Below are 14,935 nucleotides of genomic sequence, written 5' to 3' on the forward strand. Positions count from 1 at the left end.
TTACATATTATGAGTATAATTGCTAGTATTTATTTTCTAATAAAGATGTAAAAGAAAGCTCTTTCTACTTTTTGGGTTGTTTATTACCCTCAGTTTTGTAGACTACGATTGTGCAAACGGAAATGAATTTTTCCTTGAATGCTGTCCTATTCCAACTGATCTGTCCAATGCTGGAGAGAAAATACTATGTATGAAGATGACCTGATTACAGAAACAAGAGATTGATTCACATTTCTAAGTAAGAACCCTTAAAAAACAAAACAAAACAGAATTACTCCTTCACATCAAGACTCAGGCAGATGGAAATGTTCTCTGTAGGTGCCTACCACCCAGAAGGCATTATGTAGCCGTGTAGGAAATCACAAATGTGAATCAGTATTTTAAATAAGGAATTTGAAGAGAATTTGAGGACAATTGACTTTGTGATTTATATGAATGCTTTTTAAATGATTGGAGAGGAACTCACATCTGCCTTTAGTACTGTCTCTGAAAACTTCATGTTCACCTAGAACCTGTGAATGCAACTTTGATTGAAAATGGGGTCTTTGCAGAGGTACTCTAGTTAATAAGAGATAATGATGCATTGGAGTGGGTCATAAATCCAGTGATGGTGTTCTTATAAGAAGGGGGAAGTTTGGACATAGAGACGTGGAGGAGGTGCACGGGGAAGGAAGCCACACAGCAGTGGGGCAGAGATTGGGGTGATACAGCTGCAAGCCAACGAGTACCCGAATCAGCAGCCACCAGAATCCAGGGAGAGGAAAGGAAGAGTCTGTCCCAAGAGCCTTCCGATGGAGTGTGACCCTGCCAATACCTTGGTTTCAGACTTCTGGTTTTCAGGTGTGTGCGAGAATAAACGTTCCTTGCAGAATACCCTTGGTTTGTGAAAATTTGTTACAGCAGCCCTAGTAAACTTATACAAAGGGATACCATGTTATGGCTGTATTAATATTGAATTGTAATGATTTATAAATAAGAATTTATAGATAAGCATAATGTATTTGTAGATAGTGCAACTGGTACTAGTCAGATCTGTAATGCATCTGCAGAGAATATTAATAGGACAGACATCGATAGACCTTTTCCACAAACCTGCTATGCAAAGTATCTTCAACTTTCATGGTAATTATGTATACAGTTTAAATAAGAATCTGGCATACTATATGACACAGTGTAAGTAAGAAAACTGAGTTCATAATGTGCCATATCAGAAAAGTTGAAATTAAAGGTAAAGCATAACTTTTCAGGGGTGATGACTCCACCATTAATGAACAAGAACTGTATCTCCTATATAGAAACAAAGACTAACTTCTGTAGGACCTCTGTAGAAGCTCAGGATCAAATGACCTGAGATTCACTGACTATAAAGCAAAGAGGCTTACATAGGTCAATATGAACTTCCTGCTATACTTAAGTTTAAAAATACTGTCAGTTTTAGAGAAAGACATCCGCTATAAAAATACATATCTAGAGATTTCCCTTTCTAACCAGAAAAGGTTAAATACAACTAGAACTGTTCTCCCATAAAGCTAGATGAAATGCTTGAAGCAATTTTCAAACATTGAACAGTGGGAATGATAGGACTAGGTCCCCGGCAGAGCAGAAACCCCAGAGGTGAGCCTTGTGATTGCCCAGCGTCCTATCCCAGGAGCATCTCCCACCGTGATGTTTGATCTCACTAAGAAGGCACCGACATGAATTCCAGGTTACTGACCTGGCTGGAATTTGTGTGTAGGAGGGAGCATTCAAATTCACGAAGACGAAGACCAAAGCTGTTCTTTAGTGGAGGATGAGGCCAGGTGTGTGTGTCCAAAGGTGGTGGAGTGCTTAGATAATTACAGCATTTACAGACTGGATATCCCCCTCTGATGATATGAGATATTCATGCAAGATCAAGAAAGGCCATAAGTACAGAGAAGCCACCACCTCAGACGGCAGCTTTTCCAAGTTTCTTTTCTCTCAACACCACGATTCCTTTAACATGTTTCCAGCATTGCCAGGTAGGCCAAGGTGTCCTATAGAAGAACCTTGGGTTAGACCTACAGGGGGTCTGGCTGGTGTTACCAGAAGGGAGAGCAGAGCTGTGTAGCTGGCCATGGAGAAAGCTGACTTGGCTGGTGTGGTACAGAGAAGCCAGCTTGTTTACATGCTCATTCCATGACTGCTTGCCCTAAGCAGAAAGTGCCTTTCAGGATCTATTTTTGGAGGTTTATTACATATGTCTGGTTCTCAATTCCAACAGTTTAATGAAGATCTAAATAAATTGCTAGGTTCTACCTTAAAAAAAAAACAAAAAAAGAAAGGTCATAAATAGTCCTTAGATAAGAGCCTGCTGTAGGAATAGGATCAAAACCCAATTAAAGAAAACCAATCAGGCCCACCATAACAAAGAATGAAATCAAATATGAGGGATAAAAGGACACACCAGTTATTCAGCTGGCTGGCAGAAAAAGACTTGCCATGAGCCAGAATGTCAGCATGCAGTTAAAAATTAATACCCTTATAAAGAAGCAAGAAAATATTTCTAATTTCAAAAAGTTATCAATTAAACTTTTAAAAATTTAAAATGTTATCAATTTAAAGAAGAAACAGATCCCAAGATAACAACAAATTGTGTAAATAGCAAACATTTTTTGTTGTCATCTATTTTAGGTACATATATTTGCAGTTTTTGTCTAGGGCTGGGTTTGAACCCACCACCTCCGGCATATGGGGCCAGCGCCCTACTCCTTTGAGCCGCAAGTGCAGCACAATTTTAGGTATATTCTGTACGTATGTTTCAAGGTTTTAGGAAAAGATATTTATAAATAGAAAAAAAATGTGGATCCATGGGAAGGAAATGACAACTCTGAAAAGAACCAAATAGATATTCCCATGTTAAACATGTATAATAGCAATTGAAATACAAAATACACCAGGTGAAAATCACGTCAGACTAGATACTGCTGAAGAAACTGTTAGTGAACATGAAAATATAACAAACGGAATTTTTCCAGTAGAGGAATAGAGAACAAGAAACAATAACAGGAGAAACTCACGTCCTTTATAAGCAGTTGGACAGTATCAAGTGGTTTCTCCTATGTGTCGCTGAAGGTCAGGAGGATGGGAGAGAAAGAGAGGAGCTGAAACAGTATTTGAATAGCAACGAGTGGACGTATACTAAATTAAATGTCAGAGGTTAATTTACAAAACCAAGAAGTTCAAGCTACTACAAGCATAATAAGTATAAAAATAAGCAACCTTGGCACATCATAGTCAAACGGTTGAAAATAACAGATAAAGAGATAATCTTGAAAGCAACTGAAGACGATTGACACATTTTATACAGAAGAAAATGAGGCGAGTGATGGATGACCTCTCATCAGGAACAATGAAAGCTGAAGACACATCTAAAGTGCCAAGGGGAAAAATAAAACTCTCAAAACTCTCATAACCTGACTGTTAGCCAATGAAATTATTTCCAAAAGTTAGGGAAAATAAATACATACTCATATTCAAAAGAAAACTCAAGAGAATTCATTGCTTGCACATCTATACTGAAATAAATTCTAACGGAAATTCTTCAGACTAAATTTAAGGAAATGTTCCCAGATGAAAACTCAGCTCTAAGGAAGGAATGAAGAACACTGAAAATGATAAAGAAGTCAGCAAATATGAACAATTATTTTTTCTTTGAAAGACAATCAACAGTCTAATGTAAAAAACATTTTATAGGAAATATAACACGTATTTGGAAGTAAAATATGTAATGGTAATGATGAATAAAAACAGAAAAGACTGGAAACATAGAATTTCATAGTTTCCAGGTTATTATGTTTTACAGTCACAGTGTCATGACTGAGTTTAAGTGGACTTTACTAAATAAAACATTATATATATTATAATGCTTAATGTTTCAAAAAACGTGGAAAGATGGGCAGCTAAAAAAAACTATACAGGCTTTTAAAAATTTATTTTATTTTTATTATTATTAAATCATAGCTGTGTACATTAATGCAATCATGGGGCACCATACACTGGTTTTATAGACGGTTTGACACATTTTTATCACACTGGTTAACATAGCCTTCCTGACATTTTCTTAGTTATTATGTTAAGACATTTATATTCTAAGTTTCACATGTACCCTTGTAAGATGCACCTCAGGTGTAATCTCACCAATCCCCCTCCCTCTGCCCATCCTCCCTCCTCCCTCCCCTCCCTCTCCCCTTCCCCCTATTCTTAGGTTATAACTGGGTTATAACTTTCATGTGAAAGCCATAAATTAGTTTCATAGTAGGGCTGAGAACATTGAATACTTTTTCTTCAATTCTTGAGATACTTTACTAAGAATAATATGTTCCAGCTCCATCCATGTAAACATGAAAGAGGTAAAGTCTCCATCTTTCTTTAAGGCTGCATAATATTCCATGGTGTACATATACCACACTTTATTAATCCATTCATGGATTGATGGGCACTTGGGCTTTTTCCATGATTTAGCAATTACGAACTGGGCTGCAATAAACATTCTGATACAAATATCTTTGTTATAATGTGATTTCTGGTCTTCTGGGTATATACCTAATAGAGGAATTAGAGGATTGAATGGCAGATCTATTTTTAGATCTCTAAGGGTTCTCCAAACATCTTTACAAAAGGAATGTATTAATTTGCATCCCACCAGCAGTGTAGAAGTGTTCCCTTTTTTCCCCATCCATGCCAACATCTCTGGTCTTGGGATTTTGTGATATGGACTAATCTTACTGGAGTTAGATGATATCTCAAAGTAGTTTTGATTTGCATTTCTCTGATGATTAAAGATGATGAGCATTTTTCAAAGGTCTGTAGGCCGTGTGCCTGTCTTGTTCAGAGAAGTTTCTCTTCAAATCCCTTGCCCAGCCTGCGATGGGATCCCTTGTTCTTTTCTTGCTTATACGTTTGAGTTCTCTGTGGATTCTGGTTATTAAACCTTTGTTGGAGACATAACCTGCAAATACCTTCTCCCATTCTTAGGGCTGTTTGCTTGCTTTACATACTGTGTTCTTGGCTTTGCAGAAGCTTTTTAGTTGGATCAGGTCCCAATAGTGTATTTTTGAAGCTGCTTCAATTGCCCAGGGGGTCCTCCTCATAAAATACTCGCCCAGACCGATTTCTTCAAGGTTTTTTCCTGCACTCTCTTCCAGTATTTTTATAGTTTCATGTCTTAAGTTTAAATCTTTAATCCAGTGAGAGTCTATATTAGTTAATGGTGAAAGGTGTGGGGCCAGTTTCAGTCTTCTACAGGTTGCCAGCCAGTTCACCCACCACCATTTGTTAAATAGGGAATCTTTTCCCCACTGAATGTTTTTAATTGGCTTGTCAAAGATCAAATAATGGTAAGTAGCAGGATTCGTCTCTTGGTTCTCTATTCTGTTCCAGACATCTACTTCTCTGCTTTTGTGCCAGTACCATGCTGCTTTGATCACTATTGATTTATAGTCTGAGGTCTGGTAGCATGAGTCCTCCTGCTTTATTTTGATTTTCAAGTAATGTCTTGGCTATTCGAGGTTTTTTTTCTGATTCCATATAAAATGAAGCATTATTTTGTCAAGATCTTTAAAGTATGACATTGGAGCTTTAATAGGGATTGCATTAAAATTGTATATTGTTTTGGGTAGTATGGACACTTGAACAATGTTGATTGTTCCCAGCCATGAGCATGGTATGTTTTTCTATTTGTTAACATTTTCAGCTATTTCTTTTCTTAGAATTTCATAGTTCTCTTTATAGAGATCTTTCACATCCCTTGTTAGATAAACTCCCAAATATTTCATCTTCTTTGGCACTACTGTGAATGGAATAGAGTCCTTAACTGTTTTTTCAGTTTGACTATTGTGGGTATATATAAAGGCTACCGATTTATGAACATTGATTTTGTAACCTGAGACACCGTTGTATTCCATGATCACTTCTAAGAGTTCTGTAGTAGAATCCTTGATGTTTTCATACATACAATCATATCATCTGCGAAGAGCGAAAGTTTGATCTCTTCTGACCTTATATGAATACCCTTGATCACCTTTTCTTCCCTAATCGCGATAGCTAAAACTTTCATTACAATGTCAAAGAGCAGTGGAGACAATGGGCAGCCTTGTGTGGTTCCTGATATGAGTGTAAATAATTTCAATTTAACTCCATTCTATATGATATTGGCTGTAGGTTTGCTGTAGATGGCCTCTATCAGTTTAAGAAATGTTCCTTCTATAGCAATTTTCTTAAGTGTTCTGTTTATGAAGGGATGTTGGATATTATCAAAAGCTTTTTCTACACCAACTGAGAAAATCATATGGTGTTTTGTTTTTAATTTGTTTATGGGCTGAATTATACTTATAGATTTACTTATATTGACCCAGTCTTGAGACCCTGGGATATAACTAACTTCATCATGATGTATAGTTTGTTTGATGTGTTGTTGGATTCTGTTTGTTAGGATGTTGTTGAATATTTTTGCATCTATATTTATTAGCGATATTGATCTATAATTTTCTTTTCTTGTTGGGTCATTTCCTGGTTTGGGGAACAGGGTGATGTTTGCTTCATAGAACATGTTGGGTAGTTGTCCTTCTTTTTCTACATTTTGGAACAGGTTGAGTAATATAGGTACTAGTTCCTCTTGAAAGGTTTGGTAGAATTCTTATGTGAAGCCATCTGGTCCCGGGCTTTTCTTTTTAGGGAGATTTTGTGTGATTGATGCTATTTCAAAACTTGATATGGGCCTGTTCAACATTTCCACTTGATTTTGGCTAAGTGTTGGAAGGTGACGTGCTTCCAAGTATTGGTCAATTTTCTTCAAATTTTTATATTTCTGAGAATAAAGTTTCTTGCAATATTCATTAAGGATTTTTTGAATTTCTGAGGAGTCTGTTGTTATTTCGTCTTTGTCACGTCTGATTGATGAGATTAGAGATTTTACTTGCTTTTTCCTGGTTAGGTTAGCCAAAGGTTTATCTATTTTATTGACCTTTTCAAAAAACCAACTTTTTGATATATTGATCTGTTGTATAATTCTTTTGTTTTCAATTTCATTTAATTCTGCTCTATTTGGTTATTTCTTTTCTTGCACTGGTTTTGGGATTGGAATGTTCTTCCTTTTCCAGTTGCTTGAGATGTCTCATTAAGTTGTTAACTTCCTCTTTTTCTGTTTTCCTGCGGAAGGCTTGCAGTGCTATAAATTTCCCTCTTAGGACTGCCTTTGTGGTATCCCGGAGGTTCTAATAATTCATGTCTTCATTGTCATTTTGTTCCAAAAATTTGGCAATTTCCTTCTTAATCTCATCTATGACCCAGTTATCATTCAGCATAAGGTTATTATCTTCCATGGTTTTGTATGAGTATGCAGATTCCTGTTGTTACGGAGTTCAACTTTTATTCCATGGTGGTCCATGAAGATGCAAGTAGTAATTTCTATTCCTTTAAATTACTGAGGTTAGACTTGTGACCTAAGATGTGATTGATTTGGGAGTATATTCCTTGGACTGTTGAGAAGAATGTGTATTCAGTTTTTTGGGGGATGAAATGTTCTGTAGATGTCTGCTAAATCCAAATGTTGGATGGTTAGGTTTAAATCTAAAATTTCTTTGCTCAGCTTCTTATTGGAGGATCTATCCAACACTGCCAAAGGAGTGTTGAAATCTATGACTATTATGGAGCTGAAGGAAATCAAGTTGCTCATGTCTGTTAGAGTTTCTCTTATAAATTGAGGTGCATTCTGGTTGGGTACATAAATATTAATAATTGAAATCTCTTCATATTGAGTAATACCCTTAACAAATATGCAGTGACCATTCTTATCCTTCCTCACTTTTGTTGGTTTAAAGCTTATTGTGTCTGTAAATAGAATCGCAACACCTACTTTTTTCTGATTACCATTTGCTTGAAATATGGATGACCATCCTTTCACCCTGAGTCTATATTTATCTTTTAAGGTAAGATGTGACTCTTGTATGCAGGAAGAATCTGGCCTGAGTTTTTGTATCCAGTCAGTTATCCTGTGCCTCTTTAGAGGACAGTTTAAGCCATTCACATTAATGGAGAATATTGATAAGTCTGGTAAAATTTTGGGTATCAAGTTTTTCGAAAGTCCAGGGGACACTTTTAATCCTTTTGCCACTGTGGAAGTGGAGTTTGATCAAAAGTTTCTGACTGAGTTTACTTTTGTGGTAGAGGATTGGGTTGGTCATTGTGGAGGATAGGTCTGAGAATATCCTGAAGAGCTGGTTTGGTTATGGCAAATTTCTTCAACATATGAATGTCATTAAAGTATTTAATTTCTCTATCATAAATGAAACTCAGTTTAGCTGGATACAGGATCCGGGTTTGAAAGTTATTTTGCTTTAGGAGATTAAAAGTTGATGACCACCCTGTTCTGGCTTGAAAAGTTTCAGCAGAGAGATCTGCAGTCATTCTAATATTCTTCCCTTTGAAGGTAATGGTTTTCTTTCTCCTGGCAGCTTTCAGAATTTTCTCCTTCATAACTTCATTAACTTTAGTGAAGTTAATTATTATATGCCTGGGGGATGTCTTATTCGTATTGAGTCCTACTGGGGTTCTGAAACTGTCTGCTATCTGAATTTCAGAATCTCTTGGCATGTCTGAAAAATTCTTTCATAATTTCATAGAGAAGGGCCTCTGTGTCTTGCGAGGCCACTTCATCACTTTCAGGGATTCCAATGAGGTGGATATTAGCCTTCTTTCAATTATCCCAGAGCTCTCTGAGAGAATGATCTGATTTTGCTCTCCATTTCTCTTCCTCTTTGAGAGTTTGGGAGCATTCAAAGGCTTTGTCTTCAATGCTAGAAATCCTTTCTTCTGCTTGCTCCAGTCTGCTAGTAAGGGATTCTACTGTATTTTTCTGATCTTTGAGGGCTGCAAATTCTTGCTTCAGTGTGTCAAAATCTTTGGTGGTTTTGTTTTTAAATTCATTAAATTCATGAGACAACTTTTGAATTTCTCCTCAAATTTCTAATTCCGACTTTTGAATTACTCCTCGAATTTCTAATTCCAAATTTTCCTCCATTCTATTAATCTTGTTTGCAATCCAAATTCTGAATTCCATTTCTGACATCTTGGCCAGCTGTTTATGAATGGGATCTTCATTTACATCTGCCATATCTTTTCTTGGGGGGGTTGATCTATTCTGGTTATTTATGTTACCAGAGTTTTTCCGCTGATTCTGCCCCATGATTGTTTTACACCATTTGATTTTTCCCCCCTGGAGCTTTGTCGAGGACCCATATAGTGCTATGGCCTTGAAAACTAGGAACCTGTTTGGTGTGGTGGGACTAAGTGGTTCTGTCTTGTTTTCATCTGGTCTCTGTTCTCCCCTAGTGAAACAGTTACTCTGGGTTGAAGTCTCAGCTGTGGAGAAATACCAGAAATTACATCACTCTGCCCCCCACAGGCAACAATTGGAAAAGGAAAATCAAACCTTCCTACAACCACACACCCAGGGCACCACTTGAATAATCCTCAGGTGATTGGCTCAGTTCAAAAGGTCCAAATCAATTGTCTCAGTCAGCATTTGTCTCAGTTGGAAGAGTTTAAAAGGTCTCTGGCAACTGGATCGCAGGGATCTGGTGACAACTTAGACATGGCTTGCTCCGGTGCTCCGTGGAGTCAGGAGGAGCCACCCAGCTAATAGATTAGTCTGGGAAGGTTGATGCCTCCTTCCCCACCTTGCACCTCTGTCACACACAGTCTCTGATAGCCCCACAGGGCTGTGACCCAGTTGTCTGTATTGAACAGATACTCCAGGGGTTTGCACCTGCGTGAATCACAGGAAATCTATTTCTGCTCAGCTAGACTGCTGCACTCTGCTTCTATCCAGTAGGGTGAGGTGAGGCCTGACAACCTCAGGTGCTTGATGGAGGCTTGGGGGTGTTCACTAAGTTTCAGCCCCGGCCCTGATTAATGTTACTGACAGAACAGAACAGAACAACTTTGCGGGAATTTGTTTCTTTCCCTGCTAAATTCCCCTGCAGAAGAGAAGCTGTTTTGACTTCCCAGAGTCTGCACCTCAGGCCCTGTCTTTGCTCCTGCAGGTTTGTATTTGGTTAGCTGTCAGTTCTAGCCTCCTGCCTTCCTTTGTCTATAGGCTGACGATCCCCTGAGGGCTGGGTGCATCTTAGGCTCAGTAACGTGGTCCTCTGGGTCATCCTCACCCTGTGAACTTCCTGGCTCTGCTTGTGTGTTTCTAGTCCCCACTCTCCACCCAGGCTGGTACTGCCTCAGGCAAACCCTTTACTCACAGGGCCTGCGTTTCTATCCCAGATCTGTTCTGCAGTGGTTGCCACCTGAGAAGATGCCTGGCTTCCTCTGGTTGCCCAGGGAACCAGAGGGTGTGGCTTCGGAATATCTGGAAGTGAGCCCTATTGTTGCCAAAATGGCTGCTGCTCTGCACCTCGGGGCACCCCCACTCCGGTGTGGTTCCCTCTCAGCCAATCGTCCTCTCCTCACTCACATGCCACAGAATTGGTATGGAGCAGCTGCATTTGTCCACACCCCTCGAGAAATCACCCAAGAATCTGGACTCCTGGGGGACATGCCTCCAGACCTCAGAGTGAGAGTGGAGGTGAGTGCTGGGAGCTCAGAATTACAGGTGGAGAATATACACAGTTCTATACAGTTTTATGCCTGGCAGGAGAACACCGTGACACCCTAGTAGGGGAGGTAGGTCCAGTTTTTACAGGGTCTCTCCTGTGAAGTGTAGTGGGAGGACCTTTGAACTCTTTTCGTTTGTTTGTGGGGCACTCCGAGCCATTCTCATGGGGGAGGGGACTCCTGTCCGCTTGGTGATGGATTTTGTACCTTTTGTTTGTATCCTTGGGGTTGCAGCTCGCCTCAGCGGGGTCGATGTGCATTCCTCAACCTTTTCTCTTGGTGCAGCTCTAATCCACCAGGTTACTCGCTAACTTTCTGTCCTTTAACTCTCTTTCTGGACGGGAGCCTCTGTGGAAAGCTGGCTTCAGTCAGCCGTCTCGTCTCCATCCTCTCCTATACAGGCTTTAACATTGAAAATTAAATTAACTCACTTAACACAAGAGAGTGGGATGATGGAACACAGAGAAAAAGGCAGATGAAACATTTAGAAAACAAATAGCAAGATGATCGATAGAAACCAAAACAAATCAATAATTGCATTGACTGTAATGTGTTTCAATTAAAAGGCAAGGATGTTTGGAATAGGTACAGCAAACAAGTTGTAAGGATATTCTGTTCACAGTAGACACTTCAAATAGACTCACATGGATGAAAGATATTCAAAACAGTTCGTGCAGATAGCACTGTTATGGTTTTTCTAATATTATATCAGAAACATTAGATATGCTAGAAATAGAGTATTGTGGAACTTTAATTTAATGAGGGAGGGGAGAGGGTAGGTTTGATAGAGGGAGGGTGAAAGGCGGGACCACACCTATGGAGCATAGGACAAGGGTACAAGTCAAATCTGACGAGTGTAGACCATAAATGTCTTAACACAATAATCAAGTAAATGAGGCGAAAGCTATGTTGATTGGTTTGATCTAACCATGTCAGATTGCATAAAAAAAATAAATGCATTGTACCCCACATATGGATGAATGTATTCATGATCTATGTGTATTTGACTTAATAAAAAAATATTAAAGTCTGATAACAGTATTGACCAGTGGGAGTAGAAGTTCCACAGTTGACTGTCTCTCTAAAGAAAGGAAACAACAATAAATCACTAATTTTTAGACACTGATAATACCATAAACATAATAAAATGAAGAACTATAATATGCTCTATAGTAATTTTTTCCTTTTTTGGCTGCATACTTTAAAATTGCCTCTTCATATGACAACTATTTTGTAATGTTTTCTACAGCAAAAACACAAATTTATCTGCTTCTAGTTTGGTGCATTAGAGTTTTCTTTTTATGTTTAATATTTTACCTTGCAACTTCTTATTGATAATGTCATTTACAATTTTAGAATTTTTTTCAAATACTTATTTTATTTAGACTTCAGAATATTTAATAGCACAATTAGTTGCATTATCAGAAAAAAATAGGCTTTTTATAATCTCTACACTTCAAAAATTTTTGAGGGTGGTTTTATAGTCCTCTATCAGGTTAATATGCCTAAATATTCTGTGTGTTCTTGTGAAGAAAGTGTACCCTTCAGTTGTCTGCAATGTTTTATAGTTTTTGACTATAGTGTATAATCATATTGATTCAAAATTTTCTGCTCTTACTTTTTGCCTCCTTGTTTGAAATCAAGTTCTAGGAGAGGTATGTTAATATCACCTGCAGCAACTGCAATTTTTTCTGTTTATTCCATGTAGATCTGTCCATATCTTGAAATATATGCATTTAGGGTTATGTTACATTTCTGGCTAATAGCCACCACACACATACTGCCACACACACACCACACACCGCCACACACACACCACACACTGGCTCACACACACTACACACAGCCACACACTCCATACACACCACACACACACACTCCACCCACCACCATACACACATCACACACACACACACACCACCACACACACACACACCACACACACCACACACACACCACACACCACACACACACACCACCACACACACCACATACTGCCACACACTGCCACACACTCCACACATACCACACACACTGCCACACGCAACACATATACACTCTACACACCATCACACACACCACACACCACTTCACACCACAAACACCACCACACACACACCACACACTGCCTCACACACACCACACACCACAACACACTCCACACACACCACACACACACTCCACACACACACTGCCACATGCACCACACATACACTCTACACACCATCACACACACCACCACACACACACCACACACCGCCTCACACCACACACACACACCACACACACACCACACACTGCCTCACACACACCACACACCACAACACACTCCACACACACACTGCCACACGGACCACACATACACTCTACACACCACCACACACACACAACACACAACTCATACACTGCATACACCTTAAACATCTACTGTCCACACCCACCCTATTTTTCTTCTGTTTTCTTCTGATTTTAGGCAACCTTTATTCTATCGTTTCATAATGACTCATAAACTGCAATTCTTTTTTTTTTTAATCAGGGGAGAATGCAAACGCAGTCCCCCACTACCACAAATTATGCAGTTGAGTTTCCCACATTTGGGGAAATCGCAGGGGTCAGCACATGCAGAGTGCAATGGATAAGCCTCACCCTGAGAAAACCACCTTGGTGATCATGGTTATCTCCCCTGCCAGGTAAGTATGAAACTGCAGTCCTTCTAATGCCACTTCTACAAGCAAACGTAAAGCACATATCCCTTCTGCGCCAGGATCCTGACTCTGCATAATGTGGGCAGGCCTGGTTTTCAACTCTTCCCTCCTCTCCCCACACCTGTCAGCACTTTCCACGGTTTCGCTGGTGTGTCTTCGGGACAGGTCTGCTCTTTGCCTGCAGAGCACAGACATGTGGGCCTTACTCTCGTTTTCGTCTTCTCTGAAATCTGATTCCATAATTTTGCATGACTTAGTAGTTCTTTGATGCTTTTAACATTAAAAATGTTTTTCACAATAGGAATGCTGATGTGACTCAGGTATTTGCTTTTAGAAATAGTTTTGCATTCCTTTTCTTTTAAAAGAGCACAACATTTTCCATTAGTCGAAGCAGAAAGTGTAACTATTCTCTTTAATCCTTCCAACAAGTGAAAATTAACAGTACAAGAAATTGATAGCACTAAATATCTGTTTGAACTGAAGCACCTAATCGAGGATTTAATATTTGAAGATTCTGGTTTTAGTGAGCTTAAAATCTATATCAGTATTTTTGAGGAGGAGAAGACATGAATGCTTTTATTTCAACATATAATAAAATTTTATAAAAATGTAAAAATTATTGTACTTTAATTTATTTTAAAATTATTTTTAAAATAGTTGTTATAAATCGATAAGGATAATTGTATATTTGTGGGGTGCAAGTTAATGTTATGATTTATGAATACAATTTAGAATAATAAAAACAAGCTAATTAACATCTTCTTCACCTAAAACATTTATCTTTTTTTTTGTAGTGAGTACCTTTGGAATTTATTCTTTTACCTATTTCAAAATGTATAATACATTGCTATTAACTGCAGTCACCAGGCTGTGCAACAGAGTTACCACCCGGTCCAGTCGTAACAATTGTAGGTATTTACCTAGAAGATTTGAACTCAGTTTATTCAAGACATGTCTGAGCTCTCATCTTCATTATATTTTCTTCTTTACAAGATGTTTCCCCAAACCTTCAAAGTGAAGGTAAATGATAAGGAAAGAAATAGTAAAATAAGTTTGAGAGATTGTTCTTTACTTGAAAAAAGAACCTAACCACATAATATAGCTAAATTACTTTTCAAATAAAAATAAAAATCAGACCGTCTTACCCTTGAGCGGGTCTCAAGAATCAAACTGTCATGACACAAACATCTTTGAAGAATGACAGAGATATGATTCTCTGCGCCCACAGCGGTTCCAAGGAACGCTGCAGCTTCCAGAGAGTCATGAAAAAAGAATCATTGCACGCTGAACCAAACAGTTTCAATGCCAAATAGTTCCCAAAGCTGCATCATTCACAGCCAAAGAGAGCTTTAAACCCTTACAGAATCTGGTTCATTACGAGGAAAAAAAATAATCTTGTGCTGAGAATAATTTTGATTTAAAAAAATTCCACCTACACAGAAAAATTCAATCATGAGTTAAAAACCCCACAATACTGCATGCTAAATATATTCACTTCAGAAATGCTACAGTATGTTGAATACTGAATACATTTTTCCTTTTTTTATTCTAGAAATGTGGTTTTTGTAAAATGTTAAAATTGACTGCTATGAATTTTATATTTCTCTTTA

At 38.4% G+C, this 14,935-nt stretch overlaps 1 non-coding gene across 1 annotated transcript; it reads right to left on the minus strand.

Moving 5' to 3' along the window:
* Window positions 1-13,153: 13,153 nt before the first annotated feature.
* LOC128591106 (U1 spliceosomal RNA) lies at window positions 13,154-13,318 on the minus strand. The gene has a single exon (XR_008381531.1). It is a non-coding gene; the product is annotated as a U1 spliceosomal RNA (small nuclear RNA).
* Between the last annotated feature and the right edge of the window lie 1,617 nt (window positions 13,319-14,935).

The sequence above is a fragment of the Nycticebus coucang genome, chromosome 7 (genome assembly GCF_027406575.1).
Source record: "Nycticebus coucang isolate mNycCou1 chromosome 7, mNycCou1.pri, whole genome shotgun sequence".
In the NCBI taxonomy this organism is placed as follows: domain Eukaryota; kingdom Metazoa; phylum Chordata; class Mammalia; order Primates; family Lorisidae; genus Nycticebus; species Nycticebus coucang.